Source organism: Podarcis muralis, chromosome 8 (assembly GCF_964188315.1).
Source record: "Podarcis muralis chromosome 8, rPodMur119.hap1.1, whole genome shotgun sequence".
NCBI lineage: Eukaryota > Metazoa > Chordata > Lepidosauria > Squamata > Lacertidae > Podarcis > Podarcis muralis.
Window position 1 is genome coordinate 33326931 of NC_135662.1, and position 12112 is coordinate 33339042.

Genomic DNA, 12112 nt, shown 5'->3' on the forward strand with positions numbered 1-12112 from the left:
TCTGCCTTCATGTATTTGGCAGAACCTGGCAAGTTTCCATCTTTAAGGCAAGAAAATGTGTCAAAGGAGAAGCGAGTTTTAAATCAGTTTTGTGTTATAAGTCGGCTCTGATAATGTGTTGCACAACTGGATGGCAGGTGCTTGTTTGCCAAGGGAGTGGAACTGGTATTAACATCAACAACTGTCACTTCCATTTCTCTGAATGATGGGTGAAGAGCTGCAGACTCCAGCAGTGTCCTTGAATGGCTCGTGTCTTCAGGGAAACTCTTTTTGTAGCAAGCAATGCAGAGAGAGCCTGATCTGATTGCAGGCTTCAGAAAGTGCCAAAACAGAGTTCTGATCCTTCCCTTGGGCAAATTCACCCCTTTATCCCTTTGTGTTGTGATTGCCTTGGCACAGCCTTGGCTACAAATGAGCAGTGGCATATGCTGGGAGTGTGATGTGGGGAAAGGACATCTTTTGGAACGTACATTTGAGCATTCAATAAGGGCTTCAACACTTGGTGACATGTTATATCCGCCAGTTGACAAGGAGTCACATGTAAGCAAGCTCTCACTCTTGAGAATGCTGAAACCTCCCCTGGAGATGACTGGGATATCCTGTGGGCAATTACGCAATAGCTAAGAGCCATTGGCCACCTTTCTCTGTCCTACAGCCCCTCTCTGCTTAGCCGGTAATTTTTCTTGGAAGGGGAAGGAACAGAGAAACATAGCATCTCAGCAGAAATTGAGAGGGGAAGGGAGGAGGATCTGTGATCTTGTCCGAATGTCTCAGAATGTCTGTAGAACTTACTGTATTTTTTGCTCTATAAGATGCACCAGACCATAAGACAACCTAGTTTTTGGAGGAGGAAAACAAGAAAAAAAATATTCTGAATCCCAGAAGCCAGAACAGCAAGAGGCTATCCCAGAAGCCCCCAAGAGCTGCACACATGCTCCACGGCAGTGGCGTAGCGTGGGTTGTCAGCACCCGGGGCAAGGCAAGTAATTTGCGCCCCCTAACCCGTGGATTTGCGCCCCCTAACCCGTGGATTTGCGCCCCCTAACCCATGGATTTGCCCTAACCCCAGATGTTGCGCCCGGTGCGGCCGGCCCCCCTGCACCCCCCACGCTACGCCACTGCTCCACGGGGCTCTTTAAAGGGAGCACTGAGTAGAGCCTCCCACCTGCATTCGCTCCATAAGATGCACACACATTTCCCCTTACTTTTTAGGAGGGGAAAAGTGCGTCTTATAGAGCAAAAAAATATGGTGCTTCTGGCTACTTTTATGTGGAAATGTACTGCACAGCTCATCTCTTACACACTCAAAGCAGAAATGGCTATGCTGTAGATGATGCGAAACAAACCAATAGCCTTGGGTTTTCCCCCAAATTACATATTAAATTTACTACAATTATTTACATTCCACATTTCAGGTTACAAATCCTACCAAGGCAGCTTAAAAGTAAAAATCAGTTACATATTTTTAAATTCACAGTAAACAATATCAGCATCAGGCCTGTCGTGAACTGGCAGGACAGGAAGGAGGAAGAGGATCCCAGGGAGGGGTGTAGCTGGGGCTGGGACACACTGGGGCATGCGAGGTATGGTGAAGGAAGTACTCACAGGGTGACCAAGGATGGTGAGGAGATGGAGGTCCATACATGGGAGCCAGAGCAGCTGAACTCATCACCAGAGCTAGAGGGGGCCCTGTCCCCACAAACATGGCAGGCTCTGAGTTGTAGGGGGCAGTGGGAGGGGTGCTTTAAGAGGCTGAGGCAGGCAAGGGCCCACAGCCCAGCTGGCCAGGTGGGGCTTGCTAGAACCACCAACCTTTTGTTAACAGCCAGACACACTGACCCATTGCGTCACAGGAAAGTTACTAAAAATGCTCCTTCCCCTTGACTTCCACACACTGAAAGTTCAGCATCAGAAGGCCTGACAAAATTTTGGCCCTTATACTGATAAGCAATAATGAGAGAAACAGACCAGTGCTATTATAATCATGTCAGCAAATGGAGTTGTATTTTCAGTCTCCCATTTCCATGCAAACGTTAGATTTTCTTTAAAAGTGTTACAGCAGCATTCTTGTTCCTCCAGCTACTAAGTAAGTAATTGAAGCAATTATGCAGCTGACACTGAAATCTAAGAGTTCAAACTGCCTCTGAAATCTAAGAGTTCAGCAAAAGCCCCCTTGGGCATTCAAATTCACACTTTCAAAAATGTGACTATCTTCAGCTTGCTGAGCTCTGCTTAATTTACATTGCACTCAGATGCCATACCAATTTAGCCTAGTTAGCATTCCTATTAGGAAATATTCTCCTTGAGTAGCTCAACTAACCTTATATCAAACCGATAAGGATCAATGACTATTTTGTGATAACTTGCTTGAAAAATTTTATGCCACTTATCCGAATGCTTGAGACAAATACTAATTATTTTTTTAAAAACCTAAGTAACATTTATTTAAAAAAATAAAAATATTAACCATATGGCAGTAAAAATATTTATAAAACTACAGAGTGCAGAAGCCATACGCATCCATTTAGAATGCCTGGTTGACAAATATATTTCAAATACATGAATAAATTGCTAAGTGCTCCTATAAGAACAAGGAAGAGAAATAGGCCCTGTTGGAGATTTGTCAACCTGTTTTGCTTTCTTAAAAAATTTAGACATAAATATAAAAGTTATTATTTTATTTTAATAGGTTTGTAATTAATACTACTTTGTGTATTTTCTTGGGCAATTTTGCTCTATTAAATGTTTAACAAAGTAAAATTAAGCTGAAATAAGCAGGATGATGAGTTCCCAAAGGCCAACCTAACATACGCACTTTCCTTACATTCTACTAAGGTAAATGGACCCCTGACCATTAGGTCCAGTCGTGGCAGACTCTGGGGTTGCAGCGCTCATCTCGCTTTACTGGCCGAGGGAGCCGGCTTACAGCTTCCGGGTCATGTGGCCAGCATGACTCAGCCGCTTCTGGAGAACCAGAGCAGCACACGGAAACGCCGTTTACCTTCCCGCCAGAGCGATACCTATTTATCTACTTGCACTCTGACATGCTTTCGAACTGCTAGGTTGGCAGGAGCAGGGACTGAGCAACGGGAGCTCACCCCGTCACGGGGATTCGAACCACCAACCTTGCTGCCAGCTAGTAGTACATTCTACTAGCTGGCAGCAAAGGACTTTCTGTAGGAAATGATCAAAGATTGGCCAAGCAGATGCTGTGAAAAATCCACCCTAGTCCTCATAGATGTTTTTATACTGTGCATTCTCGGCTGACTGGAAATTTTTAATGGGAAGAGAACTAAGCTCACTGAACCTACGTTGGTCATGTTACACCTCCTAGAATGTTTGAGGAGCTTTTGTTTGAATAATGCCCTCCTACAAATCACAGATCTCAGATCAATAGTAATTCTTTCAATTGAAAATAATCCTCATCAATTTAGTCCCCCCCCCCCCCCGTTATTTGTACGTGTATACAGTTTGTACTGTGGAGACTGCATATGTGGAGTACAGTATGCCTTTCCAGTAGTTACCTGATATGTTTGCAATAAGGTTATTGTAAGATATTTATAGTGTTGCTCACCACCTGCACTGAAAACCAGTGTTAGCTTTTACCTCCTAATTGATCTTTATTCCGGGGATTGTCTCTTTCTCCTTAAGCCACATAACATAGCCAGTACTCAGTATTTCCTAAGGTTCCCCCAACTTCAAATTTTTATAAATCACTTGGGAGTAAAATCTTGATACAATTTAGTGCTGTAATTGTTACAATAAAAAAAGGACAGGTGAGGACCATTTCATGTGGGGGTTAGGTTCCTGGCTCCTGCACGCATCGGTGGAGCAGGCATAAGTGCACCCCACCCCGTTAATAATAATAATAATAATAATAATAATAATAATAATAATAATAATAATAATTCATTATTTATACCCCGCCCATCTGGCTGGGCTTCCCCAGCCACTCTGGGCAGCTTCCAAAAAAATATTAAAATACCGTAATACATCAAACATTAAAAGCTTCCCTAAACAGGGCTGCCTTCGGATGTCTTCTAAAAGTCTGGTAGTTGTTGTTCTCTTTGACATCTGGTGTGGTGGCGCTGTGGGTAAAACCTCAGTGCCTAGGACTTGCTGATCGTAAGGTCGGCGGTTCAAATCCCCGTGGCGGGGTGAGCTCCCATCGTTCGGTCCCAGCTCCTGCCCACCTAGCAGTTCGAAAGCACCCCTAAGTGCAAGTAGATAAATAGGTACCGCTTTATAGCGGGAAGGTAAACGGTGTTTCCGTGTGTGGCACAGGTGCTGGCTCACCAGTGCAGCTTCGTCACGCTGGCCACGTGACCCGGAAGTGTCTTCGGACGGCGCCGGCTCCCGGCCTCTTGACTGAGATGAGCGCACAACCCTAGAGTCAGTCACGACTGGCCCGTACGGGCAGGGGTACCTTTACCTTTACCTTGACATCTGATGGGAGGGTGTTCCACAGGGAGGACGCCACTACTGAGAAGGCCCTCTGCCTGGTTCCCTGTAACTTGGCTTCTCACAGTGAGGGAACTGCCAGAAGGCCCTCAGCGCTGGACCTCAGTGTTTGGGTAGAACGATGGGGGAGGAGACGCTCCTTCAGGTATACTGGACAGAGACCGTTTAGGGCTTTAAAGGTCAGCACCAACACTTTGGATTGTGCTCGGAAATGTATTGGGATCCCAGCCTGGCCCCATTATGCCCCCGTTCTGCCCTCTTCAGGGTCCAAAAGGAATCCATGTGTTGGTGAACAATTGGGCACACCTAAAATGGTCACCACTTGGATGTTACAGCTGTAGGAATATAGGAAGCTACCTTATACCAAGTCAGACCATTGGTCCATCTAGCTCAATAATGTCTACCATAGATTAGGATTTCAGATAGGGGCCTTTTTGCAGCCTTTTTAAAGCCCTACCTGGTGATGTCAGACAGGGCCAGCCCAAGACACCTGAGGCAAAATGGCCTCCCCTCTCCCGCTGGGAAGAAGTGATGATGACCGAAGATCTATTCTACACCAAGAAAGGGGGGAATAAATATCTACATTGGGATCTGCTGCCCCTGTGGATCCTGCCACCTGAGGCAGAAGCCTCACCTTGCCTCTTGGGTGAGACGACCCCAATGCCAACAATTGACCATGGGACCTTCTGCATACAAATCATGTCTTCTACCTTGAGCTGCAGCTGTTTATGAACAAATGTTTTCAAAGGCAGGGCTTTGTCCTTGAGCGCTTGGGAAAATTCTGTCCTCAGTGGTGCAACAGATCTCATATTTGACAATATTGCACATAACGTACTTAAAGTCAGCCTGAACAAATAAAAAATGTTGTTCGCAGCTTTCAAACAAAGTTATTCCCTCAGACAATTAGGGTTGTGAGGAAACTATTTATTTTCTTTGTCCAGGCAGTGTCCTTTCACTTTATGCTCTGTCCGTCTATCTTTTCTGAAACACAAAAATGTGTCCCCGTTGAGTTGCTGGTTTACTATTTTAACATGTCTTTCTGAATCTCTAGTCCCAAATGCTCGATATTAACCTGTCATTTTGGTGGAAATCAATCCAACACAAGATTAAGCACTCTTGTTAATAAACAGATAATAACCCAGGCTTTATCTGAACAGGGCCTGGTGACATTTAAGCATGATGAGAATACACATACCTCATTCTTATTTGATCACAGTTGATCAAACCACTGCTGAGATAGTTTGAATTGGTTTCAGATTCTGGATTAAGCAGGAACTCTGATTAGTCCTAACCTGCTGCCAATAATTACAGTTCACTCTTACTTTGTTCCAGAAGGAATGGAAGGGGGGACAGCTTGATTTTATGGTCCACTCTTGCTTGCTTAACTGTGGTCAAGCAATTGGCAGACTTGCATCTGCTCTGGTTTTCCCAGGGTGGCCTTGGAAAAGTTACTACCTTGCAAGGCTGTTGTGAGCTTGAATAAAATAAGAAAGGACTTGAATAGTCATCCTTCCCATTGAAATGCTGCTTATGTGATAATAATTACACCGAGCTACATTAACGCAACATTGTTCTGTCTGCTTGCATAGCATATTTTATGACATATTGACATTATGCTGTTTGAAATTGCCTGTCAAAGTTACATGTCTATTATTTCACTAAGCATGTGCACTGCTTTATCCCACTTACTGGCTGTGTGTGCAGAAACTTATCTATTTCATGCTAGCAGCTGTTCCTCATTCAACAGATGTCATTAAAAGTTCATTCTATCACTTACTTTGAATTTTGAAAGACACAGCAAACCAGCAGAAATTGGTTTTTGTTTCAGTATGTCTGTGGCATGGGACTTTGCAACATTTTGGGGAAATGTGGATAATTTTTAAAGCTGCATACATAAAAAGAATGGGTACATATCTGCTTCATAATATCACTCATTGTGAGTGAATTACGAGCTAGATTTCCCCCCCCCCCCGAACAATACAGATGATAGGAATATGCATCAAAAGTACTATTGTGCTGTTCTTATCCAGGATGGGTTTTGTTTTGAGTATTTTGTTAAATCAAGCCATAATCTAGTAGCAGGTTCCATATATAGACATTACAGTTCAATTTTGTAACACTAGAGGGGGGTCAGGAGTTTAGTTCCAGGGGGAATGTAGGTGATCAGTTTATTATGAAGCACTGTAAAGTTATCATTTCAGGATTAAAAGTGAATCTGCAATATTTCTCTCTCTCTCTCTCTCTCTCTCTCTCTCTCTCTCTCTCTCTCTCTCTTTCTCTCTCTCTCGCACACATACACACAAAACCTATAAAATAATGCAGGGTGTGAAGAAAGTGGGGGAAGATAAATTTGGTTTCCCTCCTGCTCATAATACCAGAATTTCAGTCATCCAAAGAAACTGATCAAGAGAGACAAGTCTATCAATGTCCATTAACCAGGACAAGTTGGGCCACTGCACTAAAATGGTGCAGTGTGGATTGCTTCTAATTCAGGATCTTAGCCACTTCATTCCCTTGTCCTTCCCGGTTTTCCCCCACCCATCTCCAGCAGTCACACTGCAGCATGGTAGCACAGTCAGTAGAGCACGAGACTATTAATCTCAGGGCATGGGTGTAGTGCGGGGGGGGGGGCAGCTGCCCCCCAAATCAATAAAAATACATAGCAAACAGAGGTTCCCCCCCCCCCACCAAAAGGCCTGCCCTCCCTAACAAAAATCCTGGCTACGCCCATGTCTCAGAGTCACGGGTTCCAGCTCCATGTTGGGCAAATAATTCCTGCATTTTAGGAGGTTGGACTGGAGAACTCTGGTGGGTCCCTTCCGGCTCTACAATTCTATGAATCCATGTTCAATTCTCTTCAGGTTGTTTTCAGGGTGTTGCATCTTAGTTTATTTTTCCTTTAAAAAATTATTTTGTTATACAGTGGTGTGACGTTAACATATATGAGAGAGTGCTGGAGGGGAAATAGTTAAATAGGTTGCACAGACAGGACCCAGGGGGGTGGAGTCAGTGGGACTATAAAACCAGTTCTGGGAGGAGTTGGTTGGGAGTTTTTGGTGGGTAGTTGGTTGGTTTTAGTGGGTTGGCTGGTTGGGAAAGGCAGTTGGTAATAGAGAGACAGTTAGGGCAGTGGGTTCTTGATTGTGGGGAGGTAGAAGCGATAGAGAGAGGAAAATAAGACTAAGAAAGTAAAGAGCAACAACGTTTGGAATGCCGTAAAAGTTTGTTTGTATCTGAAATAAAATATAGTCTTCTTTATTAATTGAGAACCTGACTGAGGCTGAAGTGATTTTACCAGGGAGGACCTGGTTGGTGGCAGCGGATTAGTGGTGTATGGGTCAATAGTCTGTGAGACGACGGGGGGACCCTGTGTGAACACACAAGTGGTGCCTCTGGTGATGAACTTGATTCATTCCGGAGGTCCATTCTTAAGCTGAAACCATTCTTATCCTGAGGCACACTTTCGCTAATGGGGCTCCCACTGCATGCGCGCATCTGGTGCCGATTTCCATTCACATCCTGGGGCAGAGTTCACAACTACTTCCGGGTTAGCGGAGCTCGTAACCTGAAGCGTTCGTAACCAGAAGCATTCATAACCAGAGGTACCACCTTGGGTTTCCCCTCAAGACTGCTGATACAGTGTGCAGATGGTTTGTGAGACTAAAGCAAGGAGGTTGCAAACAAGAATGCTGATTGATCCTAGACACAGGAGAGCACCTCCAAACCTGCATTTTGAATTCATCATAGTAATTGGGTGGAGAAGCGGCAGAACACAATATCCAGAGGAGAGCCGTGTCAATCTGTTGCAGCAAAAGCAACAGGAGTCTTGTTGAACCTTTAAAACTAACACATTAATTGTGGCAGAAGCCACTTTACTAGATGGGGAAATGTCAGAGAAATATGGGCTCTTCTTTTTCGAAGAAGTTTGCAAGGAACAGCAGACACGCTGCATTATTCTGAAGAGCACAACTTAAGGCAAGATCCAACCAAATGGCAGAAGCGTTCAGTCAGTGTGGGTGTGATCCAATCTCATCAAGAAGCTACTGATTATGAATTAGAAAAGCAACATGAATATATTAGTGTAAATAAGCATCTAAAGAGGGAGATTACTTTTTGTAAGGAGCTGGCCTCTCCCAGTCCAAGTTTCAGATTTGCTAATGAAACTCATCGGTTTCAGGCTGGAGTCTCACTCTGAAATTTTATTCTTGCTGTTGCTGAAATATGTCGACAACCAACTTGTTTGTTTGTTTGTTTGTTTGTTTGTTTGTTTGTTTTGAGGTGGTACACGCTGCTACAGTGTCCCACCAATTCTTTTTTTCCTTGCCTGCCACCACCACTGTACAGCCTCCTGGGAGTGCTGTACACAACCCTTTTATCATCACCATAGCACCTTCCAGGAAGGTCCTGGCTGATCTTAAAAAGGTTGTGCCAGAGCAGAGGCGCTTTGGAATGACCCTCTTATGGTCATCAGGCAAATTCCTGGAAGGAAGGAAGGAAGTAAAAGGGTTGCTCTAAAGCGACTCCAGAAGGCTGTGCCTGCTGCCATAGGAAGCAGCAGATGATGATGATGAGGAGGAGGCGGCAGGCAAAGGTGTGAGGGTGGAGCAAGCGGGTGGGCAGGCGGGTAAGTGGCAGAGGCAGGTTGGTGGCAGGCGATGCAAGCAGGCAAACATTGGTGGGATGGGGGGGCCTGGTGAATACCGGCACCTTTTCCCACAGAAATAAAGCATTGTTGGCAACCATATTTCAGGTCTGGCAGCTAATCTATGACATTTGACCCTAATGTCTAGGATGCATATAGAACTCTCATCAACCCCAGCCAACTTGAATGATATAGTAGCCCAGCAACACTGGAAGGTTCCATATTTCCCACCTCTGATATTGAGTATATTATAGACCAGGGGTCGGCAAGGCTTACTGGGCATGGGGCAGATCACTCCTGCGATCCTCCGTGGGCCAGGGTGGCGCAGTGCGATGCTGGAAATCACTTCTGCGCATGCCCAGATGCCAAAAATCACACCTGCGCAGAAGCGATTTTTGGTGTCTGGGCATGTGTAGAAGTGATTTCCAGAGCCATGGAAGAGAGTACCTGCGCCACGCTGCACTAAACCAGGGACTCGCCGAGTGGGCAGCTCAGTCCAGGGGCAGCTCATGCGCCGGTTAAATGGCCTCCGTGGGCCCATGGGCCATAGGTTGGGGACCCCTGTTATAGACTGAAATAAAAAATTTAAGGATATATATATATATATATATATGCAGGTTTTGGTGTCCTCGGGTGTCTTCCCGTGTAAAAGTTGGGGTGTCTAGGCGACGTTTCGACGAGGTCTCACTCGTCATCTTCAGGCTGGTGCTTTCGGCTTCTTGTTACTGGAACAGAGCAGGATCTCAGTGTTTGAGTTCCTATAAATACTGTTGAGGTGTGGTGTATAGCCTCCAATGTTCTGGGCGGAGAGGAAGTTCCCAGGCTAGTGTGCCTTTTCTTCTTTTGTTCCTTAATTGCTTGAGGGATATCTTGAGTGATTTCTTGAGTGATATCCTGAGTACCACTTAGGTGGGTCATTAGGTGTGGATTAGTTGCTGAAGCTTTTGTGTCTTGACCTCTTGAACTTTGTGAAGAGTTTTTCTGAGAAGATGGCTGTATTAGTTGTGCTCTGGCTTGGCTTCGTGTATAGGGGCGAGCTGTGGTTTTGTGGCCTGTGCCAGCCAGATCTGTGTAGGGATTGCAGGGGGGTGCAGCATCCGGAGGTGCCACCATGGTTTGGCTACTGGATGGTGTCTGTAATTTATCTGTGGAGAGGGTCTGGGTTTGGGTCTGGTGTGGTTGATTGGTGATGGCGTTCTGTGTGCCTCTGGATCTGGTGTCAGTTTTTGTGGGGAGGGCTAATTTCCAGATGTCTGGCAAGCGGGATGTGTCGTCACGCTTGTTCATGTTGTGAGGGTGTTTCTCTATCTCGATGGCTTCCATGATTATTCTCTTGTGGTGATGTTCCATGTTAGAGAGCAATTTGGAATCTGCAAAATTAATTTCGTGTCCTGTTTCTTTCATGTGTTGGAAAAGAGAGGAAGTTTTTTCTTCTTTTTTGACGGCATTCTTGTGTTCTGCGATACGTGCATTTGTGTTCTGCGATACGTGCATTTGTGTTCTGCGATACGAAGCTAATCCAAAAAGAAACACCCCCCAAAAACCAAGACACAGAAGAAAACAATGGCATGGCCCTCCTTCCTTATATCAAGGGCACTACAGATAAAATTAGCAAAATCCTCCATAAACACAATATCAAAACAGCCTTTTGCGCCAACCAAAAAATAGCCAATATCCTCAGAAACCCCAAGGATAAAATCCAGTTGGAAAACCAAGGGGTCTATGAAATACCCTGCAAAGTCTGCCCAGCCACGTACATTGGACAAACAAACAGACGAATAAATGCACGTATCGCAGAACACAAGAATGCCGTCAAAAAAGAAGAAAAAACTTCCTCTCTTTTCCAACACATGAAAGAAACAGGACACGAAATTAATTTTGCAGATTCCAAATTGCTCTCTAACATGGAACATCACCACAAGAGAATAATCATGGAAGCCATCGAGATAGAGAAACACCCTCACAACATGAACAAGCGTGACGACACATCCCGCTTGCCAGACATCTGGAAATTAGCCCTCCCCACAAAAACTGACACCAGATCCAGAGGCACACAGAACGCCATCACCAATCAACCACACCAGACCCAAACCCAGACCCTCTCCACAGATAAATTACAGACACCATCCAGTAGCCAAACCATGGTGGCACCTCCGGATGCTGCACCCCCCTGCAATCCCTACACAGATCTGGCTGGCACAGGCCACAAAACCACAGCTCGCCCCTATACACGAAGCCAAGCCAGAGCACAACTAATACAGCCATCTTCTCAGAAAAACTCTTCACAAAGTTCAAGAGGTCAAGACACAAAAGCTTCAGCAACTAATCCACACCTAATGACCCACCTAAGTGGTACTCAGGATATCACTCAAGAAATCACTCAAGATATCCCTCAAGCAATTAAGGAACAAAAGAAGAAAAGGCACACTAGCCTGGGAACTTCCTCTCCGCCCAGAACATTGGAGGCTATACACCACACCTCAACAGTATTTATAGGAACTCAAACACTGAGATCCTGCTCTGTTCCAGTAACAAGAAGCCGAAAGCACCAGCCTGAAGATGACGAGTGAGACCTCGTCGAAACGTCGCCTAGACACCCCAACTTTTACACGGGAAGACACCCGAGGACACCAAAACCTGCATTCCTGTACCCGTGAAAATCTACGAAAGCATATATATATATATATATATATATATATATATATATATATATGCAGGTTTTGGTGTTCTCCATAAACACAATATCAAAACAGCCTTTTGCGCCAACCAAAAAATAGCCAATATCCTCAGAAACCCCAAGGATAAAATCCAGTTGGAAAACCAAGGGGTCTATGAAATACCCTGCAAAGTCTGCCCAGCCACGTACATTGGACAAACAAACAGACGAATAAATGCACGTATCGCAGAACACAAGAATGCCGTCAAAAAAGAAGAAAAAACTTCCTCTCTTTTCCAACACATGAAAGAAACAGGACACGAAATTAATTTTGCAGATTCCAAATTGCTCTC